The sequence below is a fragment of the Carlito syrichta genome, unplaced genomic scaffold (genome assembly GCF_000164805.1).
Source record: "Carlito syrichta isolate Samal-C Ts95f unplaced genomic scaffold, Tarsius_syrichta-2.0.1 Scaffold315171, whole genome shotgun sequence".
NCBI lineage: Eukaryota > Metazoa > Chordata > Mammalia > Primates > Tarsiidae > Carlito > Carlito syrichta.
In genome coordinates, this window is record NW_007259267.1 from 51,958 (window position 1) to 71,725 (window position 19,768).

The window sequence follows — 19,768 nt, forward strand, 5'->3', positions numbered from 1 at the left end:
CTGCGATAAACATACGTGTGCAGGTATCTTTTTTATAGAGTGATTTGAGTTCTTTAGGGTATATTCCCAGTTTAGGGATTGCAGGGTCATATGGGAGGTCGATATTTAGAGCTTTTAGGAATCACCACACTGCTTTCCACAGAGGTTGCACTACTTTGCACTTCCACTAACAGTGTAGAAGTGTTCCTATTTCACCACAACTCTCCAGCAACTGTTATTTTTTAAGTTATTGATAATGGCCATTCTGACTGGAATTAGGTGGTATCTCAGTGTGGTTTTAATTTGCATCTCTCTGATGATTAGTGAGGTTGAACATTTCTTCATGTGTCTGTTGGCTGCTCGGATGTCTTCCTTTGTGAATTGTCTGTTCATATCTTTTGCCCATTTTATAGTGGGGTTGTTTGTTTTTTCTTTTCAGCACATTTGAGTTCCTTGTAGATCCAAGATGTTAAGCCTTTGTCAGACCTGGAGTTGGCAAATACTTTTTCCCAGTCTGTAGTCTGTCTCCCTGCTCTCTTGATGGTTTCTTGGCTTTGCAGAAACTTGTCAGTTTAATGAGGTCCCACTTGTCTATATTCTCTCTTATGGGCTGTGGGTTTCGGGTTTTGTTCAGTAATTGGATGCCAGTTCCAATTTCCATAAGGGTATGTCCTTCATTTTCTAAGGTTCTTATGGTATAAGGTTTTACATTTAGGTCTCAGATCCATTAAGAGTTAATTTTTGTGTATGGGGATAGATAGGGGTCCTGTTTCAATCTTCTGCATGTGGTCAGCCAGTTTTCCCAGCACCATCTACAGAATAGGTTCTCCTCTCCCCAGTGGTAGGTGGTGGAGGCTTTGTCGAAGATGAGTTGGTTGAGAAATTGAGGTTTTGCTACTGGAATCTCAATTCTATTCCATCAGTCTACATGTCTGTTCCTGTACCAATACCAAGCTGTTTTGATGATTGTAGCTTTATACTAAAGTTTGAAGTCTGGTAATGTGATACCACCTGCTTTGTTTTTTTTGTTTTGCTGAGGATTGTTCTAGCTATTCTTGGTCGTTTGTGTTTCCATATGAATTCCTGTGCTGTTTTTTGTAGGTCTGAGAAGAATGTTGTTGGTAATTTGATAGGTATTGCATTGAGTCTGTAGATTGCCTTCGGTAAGATGGACATCTTCACAATGTTGATTCTTCCAATCCATGAGCATGGGATATTTTTCTACTTGTTTGTGTCATCTTTGATTTGCTTGAGTAGTGTTTTGTATTTTTCATTGTAAAGGTCTTTCACGTTTGCGGTTAGGAAGATGCCAAAGTATTTCATTTTTTTGTGTGTGTGGCTATTGTGAATGGAATTGTGCTTTTTATTTGGGTTTCTGTTTATTATTGGCGTAAAGAAATGCGATTGTCTTTTGCACATTTAATTTATATCCTGAGACTTTGCCAAAGTCCTTTATCAGTGTAAGGAGGTTTTTGACAGATTCTCTTGGGTTTTCAAGGTACACAATCATGTCATCTGCAAAGAGAGATAACTTGACTTCCTCTTTTCCTATTTGGATATACCTGATTGCCTTCTCTTCTCTGATTGCTCTAGCCAGGAATTCCAATGCTATATTGAACAGGAGGGATGAGAGTGGGCATCCTTGTCATGTTCCAGTTTTCAAGGGAAATGGTTCCAATTTTTGTCCGTTTAGGAGTATGCTGCCTGTGGGTTTCTCGTAGATGGCTTTTACTATTTTGAGGTTTGTTCCCTGTATGTCTAGGCATTCGAGGGTTTTTATCAAGAAGGGATACTGGATTTTATCAAAAGCTTTTTCTGCATTTAATGATATAATCATGTGGTTTTTGCTTTGACATCTGTTGATGTATTTAATTACATTTATGGTTTTACGAATGCTGAACCAGTCTAGCATCCCAGGTATGAAACCTACTTGGTCATGATGGATGATTTTTGAGATGTGTTGTTGAATCTGGTTTGCTAGGATCTTGTTGAGGATTTTAGCATCTATGTTCATCAAAGATATTGGCCTGTAGTTATCTTTCTTTGTTGGGTCTTTACCTGGCTTGGGTATCAAAGTGATGTTAGCTTCATAAAATGATTTGGGGAGAGTTCCATCTTTCTCAATCGCCTAGAAAACCTTCAGTAGGATTGGTATCAGCTCCTCTTTAAATGTCTTGTAGAATTCTGCTGGAAAGCCATCTGGTCCAGGGCTTTTTTTTTTTTGTAGGTAATTTTCTTATTATGTAGTCTATTTCCTTGATTGTTATAGGTCTATTTAGGGTCTTGATTTCTTCTTGTTTCAACCTAGGCAGGTTGTGTGATGACAGAAAGTCCTTCATTTCCTTAAGGTTTTCAAGTTTGTTTCCATACAAGTATACATAGTACTCTCTAATGATCTTTTGTATTTCTTCAGGGTCAGATGTGACTTCATCTTTTGTGTTTCTGATTGTGCTTATTTGTTTTTTTTCTCTCTTTTTCTTGGTCAGTCTAGCTAGGGGACCATCAATCTTGTTTATCCTTTAGAAGAACCAGCTTTTTGTTTTATTGATTTTTTGTATTGTCTTTTTGTCTTCTATGTTCTGGATTTGGGCTTTTATTTTGGTGATCTGGATTCTTCTGCTGAAATTAGGGTTTTTGTGGTCTTGTTTTTTCAGCTTCCCTAGGTGGCTTATTAGGCTGTTGATTTGTGATTCTTCCATTTTATTCATGTGCATTTGTAGTAATATAAATTCCCCTCTTACTACAGCTTTCATGGCATCCCAGAGATTTTGGTAAGATGTTTCTTCATTTTCATTGGTTTCCAGGTATCTTTTGATCTCTGTTTTGATTTCATCATTGACCCAGGAGTTGTTTAGCATCATGCTGTTTAGTGTCCATGTCTTTGTGGGTTTTGGGGGAACCTTGTTGGTGTTAAAGTTTATTTTTATTCCACTGTGGTCCAAGAAGGTGCATGGTAAAATTTCGGTCCTTTTGAATTTGCTTATGCTTGATTTATGGCCAAGCGTGTGGTCAATCTTAGAGTACATTCCATGTGGTGATGAATAGAATATGTATTCTGTGGTCTTTGGATGGAGTGTTCTGTAGGTATCGGTTAAGTCCATTTGGTCAAGAGTCACATTGAGGTTCCAGATCTCATTGCTGGTTTTTTGTCCTGATGATCTGTCTAGGGTTGTGAGTGGGCTATTAAAGTCCCCAGTTATGATGGTGTTAGAGTCAATATCTTTCTTTAATTTTCCTAGAAGCTGCTTTATGAAAGTTGGCACTCCTATGTTGGGTGCATATATGTTTAGGATAGATATTTCTTGTTGATGGAGTGAACCTTTTATCATTATGTAGTAGCCCTCTGTATCTTTTTAAATTTTTGATAGCTTAAATGGTATTTTGTCTGAAATTAGGACTGCGACTCCTCCTTTGTTTTGTTGTTCATTTGCCTAAAAATTTGTTTCCCAGCCTCTTACTTTGAGACTGTGCATGTCCTTTCTAGTGAGATGGGTCTCTTGAAGGCAGTATGTTGTTTCCTGGTGATATCTTATCCATTTTGCCATTCTATGTCTTTTCAGTGGTGCAATTAGTCCATTCACATTTAGGCTAATTATTGAAATGTGAGAGTTTGTCCCTATCATAGTTCTTATAGAGTTGTTATTCCTCCACTTGGTTTTTTTTGTCTTTCATTGGTTTGGAAGTTGGTTCATGTGTATTTTAATCTTTTTCCTGTACTCTCATGAAGAATGTTGTTCTTTTTCCATTTCTTCTGTGTTTAGTACTTTCTTAAATGTTTCATGTAGAGGTGGTCTGGTGGCAGCATACGTTCTTAGGGATTTGATATCTGGGAAAGATTTTAATTCTCCTTTGCTGATGAAGCTTAACTTGGCTGGGTATGTTATTCTTGTTTGAAAGTGTTTATCCTTTAGGACTTTGAAGATAGGGCTCCAAGCTCTCCTATCCTTCAGGGTTTCTGTAGATAAATCTGCTGCTTTTCTAATTGGTCTTCCATGGTAAGTGATCTGGCCTTTTTCTCTTGTTGCCTTTAGGATTTTTTTTATACCTATTTTGTTTAGGCAAATTATTATGTGTCTAGGAGTTGGTCTTCTCATTTGTTGTCTTGCAGGGGTTCTCTGAATCTCTTGTGTTTGAATTTTTGCATCACTGATTAGATAAGGGAAGTTTTCTTGAATAATCTCATGGAAAGTTTATTCCAGTGTGTTCTCTGTCTCTCTTTCTGCCTCAGGAAGGCAATTACTCTTAGGTTCAGTTTCTTGAAGTAGTCGTTCATCTCTTGAAGGTTTTGTTCTGTCTTTTTAAGCTTGTTTTCTGTGTCTTTAACAGTTTTGATTAGTTCTATATTTTGGTCTTCAAGCTCTGAGATTCTTCTGCTTGTGTAATTCTGCTTTCCATGCTTATCAGTTTGTTATTTATTTAATTCACAGTATTCTTTATCACTGTTATCTCAGTTATCAGCTCCTTCCTAGCTTCTTCTTGTCCCTCCTCAATTCTTTTTAATCTCTCCATTAATGTCTTGATATCTAGGTTTGTAGTTTGAGACCAGTCATTCTGAGGGTTCCTCATTGTTTGCATTCCGAAGTCAGTTTTCTCAGTGTCTGCCCTCCCCTCCCAGGGGTCTGGGAGAGGCCCATATTCTTCTTTTGGTTTTTCTTCTTTCGTGTAGACTTTACTCTCTCTCCCTTTCCCTCCCCTTCTTTAATTATGTTTCTCAGGGATGGTGGGATTGCCTTTGCTTTGCTTGTGCAATCTTCTGTTCTTCCTTATGAGGGTCCTCTGGCTTTGTTCACTTTTGAGGTTAGAGTGTAGGCTGCAGCCTGTACTTTTTGCAGTTTTGAGGTTTAATTGAGGAGGAAGCTGTGATTCAGAATCTATATGCTGATTCCAGCTTCTGCCAACAGATGTATGAGCACACTGGAACATATTTCCCACTGCCTACAATCTGTCTGTGCAGCGGGATGTAGGTTTGGTCCCTAGAGCAAAAGGAGGTACAAAAGAGGAAAGTAATGGAGGAAGGGGGGTCAATAGGATGTTAGAAAGAGAGAAGAGTGAGAGGGAAAACAGACATGCATACCAACTAACAGGTGCAAAAGAGACACAAGGCCAGAGAGAAGTAAAAAAAAAACCTGCAAGCAAAATTCCCTAAAGAATACTGGGAGCTACACAAAGACAGACCAATAAAATCATGCCTTTTGATGCGTTTTGCCTAACACAAACAGATAATGTAAGTCAAAAAGTAAACAAAAGTGTGCAAAACAAACAGTCAAAATGATAAAATCAGAAGTCAAAATAAGAAATCAGACTAGCTCTGGAATCTTTCCTGAGTGTCTAAAGTCTCTTCAACTCTGATCTCTAGTCTCTCCCCTTTGCTTTCATTGCAGGCAGCTACATTTACTTGCAGCTTCGGTTTGTTCTTTTAGCTTGCTGCCTGGGTGGTCTGTGATGCTTAGTTGCCTGTGTCTGATTCAGCGTAGGGGAGGGGATTTGGCTCCTGTTTAGCATGTTACCTTAGGAACCGAGGTGGAGGCTGCTCATAGGTGGGCGGGACAATGCAAATCTCTGCCTGGAGAATGGTTGAGTTGGCAGCTCCTCTTTCACAGATCCTTTCTCTCTGCTCGTCTGGGTCCCTGGGCAATCCACTATGGTGGGCTGTGGTGATGTACGAGGCACCGGGGATCAGCTGCACAGCTGGGTGCTGGATCCAGGGTGCCACCAGCAGGCTGGGGTGGAGGAGGGAGTCGTGAGTTCCCTCCTCTGGATCTGAGAGCCTCTGATCAGCACCTCCTTAAGATATGCTGTTCCCTTGCACAAGCAGGGGGTCACGCTCTGTGCCTCAGCCAGGGTGTGCCCAGAGCTCCAGAGCTCCAAAGCTCCAAAGGGCAGGTGGTGAGCAGCGAGCATGGCCCTGGGCCCCTCACAGGGTACTTCAGCCAGAAATGGAACCGGTATCTCTGAGGGGCGGGGGCCCAGAGCCTCCCTGAATGACCAGTGGCTTGGTGCTGGGTGCTGGGCGAGATGACGTAGCCAGGGAAGGAACCAAGATCCAAGACTCCCACGCAGGCAGGGGTCACGTATAGTGAAGCAGCAGCAGCTGGGGGCCGCAGTATTCGGCCCTGCATGGGACCGAGTGTCCCCGAGCCTTGGACCGGTGCAGCTGGTGGTGGGCAGGGGTGGGGGAAGAAAAGTAAGAGTCTTTTTGAGAACTCACGTTTGGAGAATATCACAATTCCACCTATGCTGTCGCCATCTTCCCAGAACTCCCATTCTGTCTTTCTCAGTTTCTCTGTCTTTCTTTGTCTCTCTGTCTCTCTGTCTCTCTCTAGCTCTCTCTATGTCCCTCTGTATCTCTCTGTCTCTTTCTCCATCTCTGTCTCTCTCTCTCTCTGTAACTCTGTCTGTCTGTCTCTCTGTCTTCCTCTCTCTCTCTCTCTCTCTCTCAAGCATTCAAGATACCATCCTGGAAGCAGAGAAACTGATCCTTATCCTGCTGTCCCTTGACGTTGGACCTCCTAGCCTCCAGAACTGTGAGAATAAATGTCTGTTCTTTATAAAGTGCTTAGCTATTCTCAGTAGCACAAATAGACTAAGTCCTCATGTCACATCTGAGAGCTCCAGACCTGTTCATTCAACATACCTGCAAGTGTGTACCCTTTACGCACATCACTCCATATCCTCTTCTCCTGATAGCAATCATTCTACTCTGCTTCTCTGCATTCTTTAAAAAATGATTCCGTATGTGAGATCATGCAGCATTTTTTTCTCTGCGTTTGGCTTATTTCAAGGAAATAAATTCACCATCTCATACAGGTATCCTGCGTTCACTGCAGTATTATTCAAAAGAACACATAAAGTGTGGTACACACACACACACACACACACACACACACACACACAATGGAATATTATTTAGCCTTATAAAAAAGAGATCCTGGGCTAGGCACAGTGGCTTATACCTGTAATCCCAGAATTTTGGAAAGTCAAGGCAGGAGGATCCCTTGAGGCCAGGAGTTCAAGACCTACCTGGGCACCATAGTAAGATATCATCTCTACCAAACATAAAATTAACCTTGAGTGGTGGCATGAACCTGTAGTCCTGGCTGCTGGGGAGGCTAAGGCTGGAGTATTTATTGATCCTAGGAATTGGAAGTTGCTGTGAGCTATGATCATGCCAGTGTACTCCAGCCTGGGTGACAGGACAGCACACTATATCTTTAAAAAATCTTGCTATTTGCCACCAGATGACTGAGCCTAGAAGACAATATGATGATGCTGGTGTGGGGTTTTTTTGGGGTGTGTGTGGAGATTTTGAGTCAGGGTCTCACTCTGTCACCCAAGCTAGTGTACAATGGCATAATCACAGCTCACTGCAGCCTTGACCTCCTGGGCTCAGGCATTCTCCCACCTCAGCCTCCTGAGTAGCTGTGACTCTCAGCACACACCTCCATGCTCAGTTAACTTTTTATTTTCTGTAATGACGAGGCCTCACTACATTGCCTAGGCTGGTCTCAAACTCCTGGGCTCAAGTGGTCCTCCAACCTCAGCCTCCCAAAGTGCTGGGATTACAGGCATGAGCCACCATGTCCAGCAGATGCTGGTATTTTTTAGCACTAATGTTTTGAACACTCTATTCTGTATTTCTTAAATCATTATAAAAGGAATCTGTGTTTATTGTGGGAAAAATTAAAAAATACAGACAGGCAAAATTGAAAACTTCTCATAACTCTACTACCAAGAGATGACCACTGTTAACATTCTGGTATAAAATTTCCATGCTTTTTCCCTCATAAGTATTTGTGTGACAGTGAATATTTATTTTATTTTGACTTTATTCAAATGATTCATCAGCCATGTCACCTTAAACCTTCAGAGTATACACACCCTCTCTATAAAGTTATTTAAAATGTACTCATTTGATAAAGTTTATTAAAAATTTAATGAAATGTCTTCACACACTGTTAGGAGAAAGACAACCAAATCTATCCAAACTATCACTATTGTTTTGCCTGGCGTGATTTTTTTTATTAAAAAAAAAGATTTTGAGACCATCTTACTCTATCACCCAGGCTGCAGTGCAGTGATGTGATCATAGCTCTCTGCAGCCCCCAGCTCCTGGGCTTAAGAAATCCTCCTGCCTCAGTCTTCAGAGTAGCTGGGACTACGGGTGTACCACCATGCCTGGCTATTTTTTTCATTTTTTTGTAGAGATGGGGCCTCAGGATATTATCCAGGCTGGGCTTGAACTCCTGTCCTCCAGTGATCCTCTCACCCTGGCCTCCTAAAGCACTGGGACTACAGGCATGAGCCACTGTGTCAGGCCTTGGTAATGACAAAGTTACCTGAATTTAACACACTGTTCTGCTTTGTAGTCAAGAAATTAAGAGCTATGTTGAAAAATCAAGATGTGTTCCTAGGAGAAACATAAAGTGGGTGACCCAATGGCATTCAGGAACCAACAAAGGATTTAATACAGACTCCTAAAATGCTAATTCCTTCTTTGTATTCCTCACAGGGTTTCCCTGGCTTAGTGTTTTATTTTTTTGTTTTTTTTTTGGAGTAGGAGTCTTACTTTATTGCCCAGGCTGGAGTATGGTGGTACACTCACCGCTATTCCAGCGTTGGCATGCTGAGCTCCAGCAATCCTTCTGCCTCAACCTTCTAAGCCTCTGGAAATACAGGCATGCACTACCACACCCGGCTAATTTTTGATTTACTGTAGAGAAGAGGTCTCACCAAGTTGCCCAGACTGGTCTCGAACTCGTGGACTCAGGCAATCCACTCACCACAGCCTCCCAAAGTGCTGAGATTACAGGCTGAGCCACCAAGCCTGACCAGACTGGTCTGGTCTTTTTCAAGGGGATACAAAATTCATCAGTCTGAAGGGTGTTAGTGCTTAAAACCAAAAGTAAACTCTTTATTCTTCACTGTCAATTACATCAGAATGTGAATGCCTATTGTAACAGGGGACAGTCCACCAGGATGTGATTTTGCATCCATAGCCTTGATATACAAGCAAAAAATAGTCCAATATCACTTCCAAGAACTCTACAACTTAGTGAATGAAGATAAGCCACATAAAATTGTTATCTGTGTAAGTTAAAAACTGGCAGCAGGGGCCAGGCATGATGGCTCGAGCCTGTAATCCCAGCACTTTGGGAGGCCAAGGTGAGAGGATTGCCTGAGTCCAGAGGTTCGAGATCAGCCTGGACAACTTGGCGAGACCTGGTCTCTACAATAAATCAAAAAATTAGCCAGGTGTAGTGGCGTATGCCTGTAGTTTCAGCTACCTGGAAGGTTGAGGCAGAAGGATCGCCTGAGCCCAGCAGATTGAGGCTACAGTAGCCATGAGTTTGGCCACTGCACTCCAGCCTGGGCAACAGAGTGAGATTGCGACTCAAAAAAAAAGAAAAAGAAAAAGCTGGAAGCAGGTATTGGCAATTGTGTGCAGTTCAATCTATTATCTTACATTTTTTGTTGTGTTCTTATAGAAGACTACTTCCGGAGTTGCACATGGGCTGCAATGAGAAACAAATTTTCCCCATTTTTAAATGGACTACACTGCCCCCTCTCTTATTTTATCTTGAGACAGGATCTCACTCTGTCACCTAGGCCGCATCTCAATAGGTGTAGCAAACAGAGAGGACTTTGAAGGTGACTGAAGTTTAAACATGTAAGAATCAATACACAATTTTTTATAAATAAATTCTGGGGGTTGGGGGGGTCCCCCTTCACCTTCAGGGAAGGTTTACTGAATTCTCACAACTTGGCTTTGCTATGTTCGTGTCTATCTCCCGCTGCTAATACCACTTAGGACTCACAACTCCCCAATTCCACCTGCTGCTTAAAAAAAAAAAGCACTTAACCTCCCCACTAGCTCTCTAGGGTTGAGTACTCTGCTTTCTCTCCCCTCCCCTGTCATTCCTTAGCCCTCATGACAATAAAGAACTGACTTTTCAAAAAAGTTCACTAGAAGTTCTTGTCAATGGTCAGGTCTAAGCTGGCCAGCTTATAAGTGAGTTTTGCATCAGTTGGGTCCCTACCTTCTGCATTATTTGCTGTATACACAGCTCTCATCTGCCCCCAAACTTTTCTCACATATCCCAAATGTCCCCAGAATAATGTTCTCCACTATTCTGCAAGGACACAGTCATCAAATGAAGTGGATTTTGTTTTTTTGGGGGGGGGAGGGTGGTTTGAGTTGGAATCTCATTCTATTGCCCAGACTGGAGTGCAGTGGCATGCTCACAGTCACCGCAGCATCAACTTGCTGGGTTCAAGCGATCCTTCCACCTCAGCCTTCCAAGTAGCTGGAACTACAGATGTCTGCAACCATGCCTGGCTAATTTTTTTATTTACTGTAGAGACGAGGTCTCACTAAGTTGCCCAGGCTGGTCTCAAACCCCTGGACTCAGGCAATCCTCTAGCCTCAGCCTACCAAAGGGCTGGGATTACAGGGTTGAGCCACTGTGCCTGGCTAAATGAGGCAGATTTTAACAACTTAAAGCTGCTCCCAGGTACCGCTAGAGCCAAGGGTGTTCAGTTTTTTGGTTTCCCTGGGCCATACTGAGTAAAGAAGAATTGTCTCGAGCCACCCGTAAATTATATAACATAGCTAGTATATATAAAAAATAAGGCTTTTTTGTTTTTAATATTTTTATTATAAAGTTTTAAAAAATGACAACGATATAAAACTAGTGGGAAATTTGACCTTGCTTTTGTAAAACGAACCTATCAATGTCTGGTCTGATGGAAGTGGTCGCAATTCTTAGTGTTCAAGGTACTCATCAGAAATGTGTTTGAACTTTGCTCTTCATGGGCTTCATCATTGAAAACAGTTGCTCACAAATGTGCATGCTGCCAAAAAGCAATGTCGAATAAGATGTGATTGTGAGCTTCAAAAATGGAACTACGCGTGGGGTCACAAGAAAAATAAATGCTAAAAACACATGACGCTAAACAATTTTGTGGGACTGCACTGCTAGCTATCTTGGGTCATGTGCAGCCCACAGGCTGCAGATTGGACAGGTCTGCTTTAAAGTCTAAAGGTTTTCCTACGGAGCTCAGAAGCAGTCTTGGTTCTCAACCCTGGCTGTGATCAGAAATACTTTGGATCTGTACCCTAAGTTACCCACACCTGGGTCTCAAAAAAAATGTAGCACAGAGGGTGCTGATGGGCAGCTGATGTTGAGAAAGGGTCTTCGACCAGCATCCCATGTTTCACTGAGGTCCACTTGATAAGGGTAGCTCAGGACTTCTGTGAATGCCGGGGCCTCTTGAGACTGCTGTTGGCTAGGCCACCCCAGCTGTCCCCAGTGCTTCCCAAAATGCCTGCCCCCTTATCCTAGGGCAGTTTTGTACTCATTGGCACTCTCAAGACATCAAAGCCCTGTACTGATACCTGCAGAAGGAAGAGAAGCCATCTCTCCCCCACTTTGGGCCATCCACTTATTATTTTTAATAAGTCTTTTTTATTTGACTCAAAATATCATCTGGTGTCAAGTTCATGACTAGAGTTGTTAGTTTACTTACCTATTTTTAAGAAACAACTGGCATTTCTTAGAATAAAAAAATTTAATATATTTTGTCTGTTTGTTTCAATAGCTTCAGGGGCACAGATGGTTTTTGGTTACATGGCAGATTTGTATAGTGGTGGAGAAGTCCAGGTTTTAAGTGAACCCACCACTTTCATGAGTGAGTGTTTACCCAGTAGGTGATTTCTCATCTCTACCCTCTTTCCCATCCTCCCAATTTTTAATTGCCAATGTCCACTATACCACGCTACATGCCTTTGCGGACTCTTAGCTTAGGTCCTGCTTACAAGTGAGATCATCCAATATTTGGTTTTTGGTTTTTTGGTTTTTTTGAGTTGGAGTCTCACTCTGTCCCTCAGACTGGAGTGCAGTGGCCGCTCCTGGCCACTGCAGCCTCGACCTGCGGGGCTCTGGTGACCCTTCCACCTCAGCCTTTCAAGTAGCTGGAACTACAGGCACGCGCTACCACACCTGGCTAATTTTTTTGATTTATTGTAGAGATGAGGTCTCGCCAAGTTGCCCATGTGGGTCTCAAACCCGTGGGCTCAGGCAATCCACTCACCTCAGCCTCCCAAAGCGCGGGATTACAGGCTGAGCCGCCGAGCCCGGCTCAATATTTGATTTTCATTCAAGATGATGATCTCCAATTCCATCAGGAGACTGCGAAAGACATTATTTCATTCTTTTTTAAGACTGAATAGTGTTTCATTATAAATATATATATGTATACACACACAATTCTTAGTGAGTTCTCAAGGTGCTCACATTTATATAGAATTGCAATAGTCCTTGAATAGTCAAGCCAATCTTGACAAAGAAAAACAAAGTTGGAAAGTAGCAAATGCCTTGGGTCAATTCTCTGTGGGTATCTGGAGAGAGGGAGGATGAGCTTAAGAAATAATTCAGGCCAGGTTCAGTGACTCAGCCTGTAATCCCAGCAATTTGGGAGGCCAATGCTAGTGGATTGCCTGAGCCTGCGGGTTCAAAACCAGCCCAGACAACTTGGTGAGACCTTGTATCTATAATAAAATAAAAAACTAGCTGAGTGTGGTAGCATGTGCCTATAGTTCTGGCTACTTGGAAGGCTGAAGCGGAAGGATCATTGGAGCCCAGCAGGTTGATGCTGGGGTGGCCATGAGTGTGCCATTACACTCTACCTGAGCAATGGAGTGAGACTCCAACTCAAAAAAAAAAAAAAGAAAAGAAAAGAAAGAAAGAATTCAGTCCTGTCTGAAGGATCCTCCTGGGAGTAGCTGCACCTGATGAATATCTTTTTTTGTTATGATGTGTTGTATCTTGAGAAGAACTCGTTCTGTTCAACAGGTGCCTTTTGAGTACCCACTACACCTCAGAGGGCTGGTCTAGGCACTGGGGTTGTAGCCATGGACAAAAATCTCTGTTGCAAGAGCTTAGGTTCTAGTGGAGATGACACAGAAATGAAGTTTTCAGGGTCTCCCAAAGAGGAACAGTTGAATTAAAAAAAGAAGTTGGACTTTGTGGCTCAGTCTGTAACCCGTGCCTTTGGGACTCTGAGGTGAGTGGATTGCCTGAGCCCATGGGTTTGAGACCTGCCTGGGCAACTTGGCAAGACCTCATCTCTACAATAAATAAAAAACTAGCTGGGCATGGTAGCACGTGCCTGTAGTTCCAGCTACTTGGAAGGCTGAGGCAGAAGGATCACTGGAGCCCAGCAGGTCGAGGCTGCAGTGGCCGTGAGCACTCCAGTCTGGGCGACAGAGTGAGACTCCAACTCAAAAAAAAAAAGAAGTGGTAGACCTACTTTTATTTCTTTGGAAAATCTCCATACTGATTTCCATAAATGTTTTGCTAAAAGTCAATCTAGGTTCTGCAAAAGTGGCCATTGGGTTTTTGATAAGAGTTGCATTGAATGTATACATTGCTTTGGGATGTATTACCATCTGAATTATTCTAATTTGTAATAAGGAAGAAAGACATGAATATGGGATGACTTTCCATTTATTTAAGTTTTTAAAAATGTCTTCTAGATTTAAAAAAGTGGTAGATATACATGATGGAATATTATGCAGCCATAAAGAAGGACAAAATTATGAATTTCGCAGCAAGTTGGATGAACTTCGAGTCTATATTACTGAGTGATCTATCACAGAAACAAAGAACTGAGTACCACATGTTCTCACTCATAAGAACAAACGTGGTTTCATTGATTCTCTCTATGGTTTTTAAAATTCCTATTTCATTTATATCCAATTGGTGTAGAGTTTGTGTAAATTCCCTATTTCATGATTGATCTTCTGACTAGAGGGTCTGCCCATGATTGCAGTAGGAGTACTGATGTCTCCAACTCTTGTTAACTATTTTCTACCTCAAACAATGTTTGCCTTTAGTTCTTATATTTCTGGACTCTATGATTTGATGAGCATGTTTTCATAGTTTTGTTTTTTCTTGAAGAACTGACACTTTTATCAGCATATGAAGAGGTGCAAAAAAACCCTAAAATTTATTTACGAGAAAATGTGTATTTATTTCTACATGTTTAAACTTCAGTCACCTTCAATGTACTCTCCATTTGATGCAATACACCTATCAAGACACTTTTTCCACTGCTTAAAACAGTTTTAAAATGCATCAATTTTGATGCCTTTTAGTGCTTCTGCCATTTTTTGTTTCATCTCTTTCACTTTGGCAAAATATTTTCCTTTGAGGACTGCTTTCATCTGAGGGTGGGGGCGAAGTCATTCAGGGTGAGATTGGGTGAATAGGGAGGGTGGGGCAAGGGGGTCATGCCGTTTGAGGTCAAAAACTACTGAAAACTCAGCGTGATGTGGGCAGGTGCTCTCATAAATCACCCATCATGAAATGGGCAAACACATTGAAAGAATCTAAAAAAAAAAAAATTCACTGAAGCCAAGTGCAGCCTCTCACAACAATGCTAGTTGGGACACTGATGCTACAGGGGAAGCCTGTACTACAAAGGGCCTGCTGTCCAACAGATAATTTCAGGTTTTTGGGTGTCCCCTCCTATACGGTTGACCCTTGAACAAGTTGACCACCCCCAAGCAGTTGAAAATCTGTATATAACCCACTCTGTTGCCCAGACTGGTGTGCAGTAGCCGCTCCCAGCCACTGCAGCCTCGACCTGCTGGGCTCCGGCGATCCTTCCGCCTCAGCCTTCCGAGTAGCCAGAATTACAGGCATGCGCTACCACTCCCGGCTGGTTTTTTTATTTATTGTAGAGATGAGGTCTCACTGCCCAGGCGGGTCTCGAACCCACGGGCTCAGGTAATCCACTCACCTCAGCCTCCCAAAGGCACGGGATGACAGGCTGAGCCACCGAGCCCGGCTTTCCCCCAAATCTTTTTAACTACTGAGAGCTTACTGTTAACTTGAAGCTTTCCCAATAGCATAGTTGATTAACAGGGGCCACATCCCCAGTCTCAGCACTGCCTCACCCTCTTCCTCCTCCACTTCTCAGTGTTTCCTTTCAGGATTCTGGCTCTCTGCTTCCCTGGCCAGCCTGTGCACCCTCAAGACCTCTGCCAGTCTCTGCCTGGCTTTCTTCACTGTGCGGGCCTGTCTCCGAATGTCTGCGTCAGTCACCTCTTAGCTGGAGGGGGATGTTGACAGACCATGTCCTGCTCCCCGGGTCCTTGCTGCCTTAGCTGACCTCTGGCCAGGGCTGGGCTGAGGGTGGCTGTGCAGACCCTCAACTCCGGCTTCATCGAGGAATCTCCCTGCAATTCCCAGTGTAACTACCCTCAAGATATTTTCTAAAGCCAGCAGGCTTGAAGCTTCTCCTTGGCAGCCATAGGGCTGGAGCCCCTGCAGCCTCCTGAAGGCCTAGCATTGCAGGAGCATCCCCAAGCCCTCCAGCCCTTGCATGTCCATGACAGCATTGTCAGAATGGGATCTTATTCTGGTCACTGGCATCTGGAGTATGCAGCTGGTCAGCCTCCCTGGGAGGACGGAATGGGCAGCACGCCTCCAACTGGCTTTAGCCATGTGCATTTGCCATTTCCTCTGCAAAGCCAGGGGCATCGGGTTACTCTGGAGCCTCCCCTGTAACAAGAGAACATGGGACTTTTCAGCAAAATGGAGGATGGAGACCGTCAGCTGTGGAGTGTTCTCAGCTCAGCCAAGCCTTCCCACTTGCCCCTCCCTGGGGACATATGTCTCCCATGCAGCTGTGCATCACAGTCATCCAGAAAGCTTCCTGAGACTCAGCTTTCTGGACCTGAACTCAAGAAGGTCTGGGGTGGGGCCCAAGAACCTACATTTCTCTGTGTCCCCAAATGCCACTGCAGCTATAGGCTCCATACATTGAGACTAGATCCTGAGTCCTCCTCCACCTGCTGAAGTCAGGAACTGAGCTCCAGACATGGCCCAGTCCTGGACCAGTTCCCTCCTCCATCCTCCTGTGGATGTCACACTCTTCTCCTCCCCATCACTGTCAGCTGCACACGCACTGCTGCCTTCTAACTCACTGTCATGGGATGCAGAGTCCCAGCGTTCCCCTGTCTCTCAAGACCTGGGAGTTCTCTTTGTCTTTTTGCTGTAGGACACACCTGGCCTCCTGGTCTCCAAGGAAACCATACACCCTTCAGTCCTTAAATACTCCACAGCAGATCCCATCTCCACCTAAACCTCTCATGCTCATGAATAAAAACCTCAGAAACACTGTTGGTGAAATACTGCAAGAGGTGGTGAATTACTGTCTAAGATTTGAGATTCTCTGTTAATCTAACCCAATTGGGAGACTCCGGGCCCATTAAGCTGTTTAAAATGCAAACCCAATCAGTGTACTTTTCATTTTGAAACCTGCATTTCCCTACTTCCTTCATTTCTGTTGTCCTGGCATAAATATTAATCTCACCCCTTTTATTACTCAAGACAAGATAAATGAATGAATGAATTTCTAATATAATGTGGGATATAGTTGAGTTCTGTGATGAACAAGAAGGAAGAAAGAGAAAGTTAGAGAGACTTAGAGGAAAGAGGGATGTAGGGAGGAAGAGAAGAGAAAAAAATCACTACAATTAATAGTGAGGTGAGTTTAGGCAAAGACTAACTTGTATTTGCCCAGAGAACCACAGTTTAAAAAAAAGAAAAAGAAAAAGGAAGAACCAGGCACGTTTTGGTCCAGTTAACTCCACATTCCCTGTGCTAAATAAATACAGAGTAAGCAATGTGCAACACTGTCACAAAGCAAAGAAAACAGAAACAATTTAGAGAATGTAAAGAAGCAAGAAAGACTGGCAGCTAACATTCGACGTAAAATTAGATGGACATCCATGGAGCAACATTGATAAAGGTTTTGGATAGAGCTTTCTGGATATAGATTCTCCTAAGAGGGGGACAATTTGAATAATGCAGAGCCAAATAATATTAGTGATGTTGATTAAAAAAGAAAATCTGGCCTATTATCCCAAGACAGCTTCATGTACAAAAAAGTAGACCTCTTTGAATATTACTCAACAAACACGGGCACCTAGGAAATGGCTTTTCATTAGAGATCCTCTTGTTTTACGAACAACTCTCTGCTAACTTAAAGGGGTTTGGCAGAAGAAATAAGTACACACATGCACCCTCTGGTAGTCTGTATGGACCCCGAACTCACCAGGAAAGGTTGGCTTGGAAAAGAGGTAGATGCAGGTTCCCCCATGACTGTGGAGCTTGTCCTGCTGACCCCACACCTGAAATGCAGGCAGTGTGTGGATAACGGGAATGTGGTGACTTCTGCATCTGGGTCCCCTTCTGCATCTGGAGGAAGGGAGGGGATAACATGATCATCGGATAGTCCACAGGACACACCCTGTCTCCCACCCATGGGGTTTGAGGGATTCCTAAATCTTTATAGAGAAACAAAACCTTGTGGGGTATGGACACTGTCAGATACTGTTGGCAGAAAGAAAAATTAATACAGTTGTGTTTTGGGGGGTGGTATTTGCAGTTAACAACAGAATTTTAGATATGACTTAGTCATGAACCCTATATAGTTTGATATACTTAATTACTTTAACCCCTTCCCCTGAAATGCTAAAACCTTAGGAAACTTTTAATTCAACTTTTACCTTTCCAGATTTTTGTGTTACTGTTGTCATGTATATTAATTCTGCATTCATTTTACTCTCTGGGAGACATTTCTGATACTACTACATAAAACAATATATATGAACATTTATCTGTGTATTATCTTTTCTGATTCTCTTCATTCCTTCCTGCATTTCCAGTTTTCAACCTGTGCTTATTTTCCTTTAGACTTGAAAATTCACTATCGTTTTTTTTTCTTCTTAATGCTGTTTTCAATAAAATGTTTTCATTTTCACTTTTATGAAAGGATCTTTATTTGGAGGCAATATTGCTGATGGGTATGGGTTTCTGGGTTGACAGATTTCTTTTAGTACTTAAAAAATGGTGCTCCATTGATATCCATCTCAGTTTTTCTATGTTGAAGTGTCAACTGTCATTCTTTTTCTTGCTTGTTTAGTTTCTGCATTTTCTAAAATCTCTCTCTCTCTCTCTCTCTCTCTCTCTCTCTCTCTCCTTCTCCTTCTTCTTCTTTTTGTTTGTAGACCACAGTGTAGCTCATTATTGTTTCCTGTGTATTTACTTTGCCCAGGACATATGGAGCTAATCGAATCTCTGGGTTGACATCTTTCATCAATTTGGAGTGTGCCTGTGTATTTTTTTTTTTCTTTTCTTTTCCTTTCTCGGTCGCCCAGACAAGTGCAGTGGCCACTCCCAGCTACCACAGCCTTGACCTGCTGGGCTCCAGCAATCCTTCCACCTCAGTCTTCCAAGTAGCTGGAACTACAGGCGCACGCTACCATGCCCAGCTAATTTTTGATTTATTGTAGAGATGAGGTCTCGCCAAGTTACCTGGGTGGGTCTCAAACCTGCAGCCTCAGGCAATCCACTCAACTAAGCCTCCCAAATGTGCAGGATTACAGGCTGAGCCACCAAGCCCAGCACCTGTGTATTTTCATTTCCGCTATCCATTCTTCCCCAAGTTCTTTCTACTCCCCTTTTAATCACATCCCACTTGTCTTCAGCTCTGTCCTGAATTTTCTAAGTTGTTCACCCTGGGCTTTGGTTGAAATATTAGCTCTTGAACTGCCTTTCATTTTGGTAATTTATTGTTTTTGCTAGATTCAACCTCATTTTACTTTATTAAGTTCTTAATTGCAGTTCTAAATGTAAAACACAGTGAGTAATTTGAATTAAAAAATATATAGAAGAGCAGTTTCACCCTGAATGAGGAGACAGTCTTTTCTTTTGATTCAATAAAACTAAAAATAGAAAGTAGAAAACTGTAAGTTGGAACATATGAAGACATATGAGGAATTGCTAGTCATCAAAAGGCAGAAGTAAATGGGGTGGAAAACCTGAGTGAAAGAAGGGATTTTCACTGCACACATCCTATATCAAGCCAGAATATACAAAGTCTTTCGAGCAAAACAGACCAAAATAATGAAAATCCACTTTTAAAGTGGGGGAAAACCATACAGATACACAATGAAATATTATGCAGCCATAAAGAAGGACAAAAATATGAACTTCACAGGAACTTGGATGGATTTAGAGTTGATCATACTCAGTGATCTATCACTGAAACAAAGAACAATGTACCATATGTTCTCACTCATAAGCGGACCTTGAACAATTATCATAATACTATAAGAAAGGTATTGGCAGTAGTGGAAAATTGCCAGGGGATGAGGGCTGGGATCCGCAGTTGAGGGAAACGGCTATGGGATGGAGGGGCATACCTCATCAATAAGGTACCTGCATAACCAATATTTGTATTCCTAGCCCTGAACTGTACCCCATATCTTTATAATAAAAAAATGGGTGAAAACCTTGACACAGTAGTTTGGCTAAAATGAAAAAGACAGCTGTCTCAAGTGCTGACAAAGCTGTGGAGCAATCAGTCCTCCTTGATTGGCTATCAGGGGTTTAAATTTTTTTTTTTTTTTTGAGTTGGAGTCTCACTCTGTCACCCAGACTGGAGTGCAGTGGCCACTCCCGGCCACCGCAACCTCGACCTGCTGGGCTCTGGCAATCCTTCCACCTCAGCTTTCCAAGTAGCCGGAACTACTGGCGTGCGCTACCACGACCGGCTAATTTTTTATTTATTGTAGAGATGAGGTCTCGCCAAGTTGCCCAGGCGGGTCTCGAACCCGTGGGCTCAGGCAATCCACTCACCTCAGCCTCCCAAAGGTGCGGGATTACAGGCTGAGCCACCGAGCCTGGCTAGGGGTTTAAATTAAATAACCACTTTG

The 19,768-nt window shown here is 42.6% G+C and overlaps 1 pseudogene; it reads right to left on the reverse strand.

Annotated features, from left to right (window-relative positions):
* The window catches only part of LOC110594409, a 35,562-nt pseudogene extending 18,249 nt beyond the window's left edge, over nt 1–17,313 (reverse strand).
* Between the last annotated feature and the right edge of the window lie 2,455 nt (nt 17,314–19,768).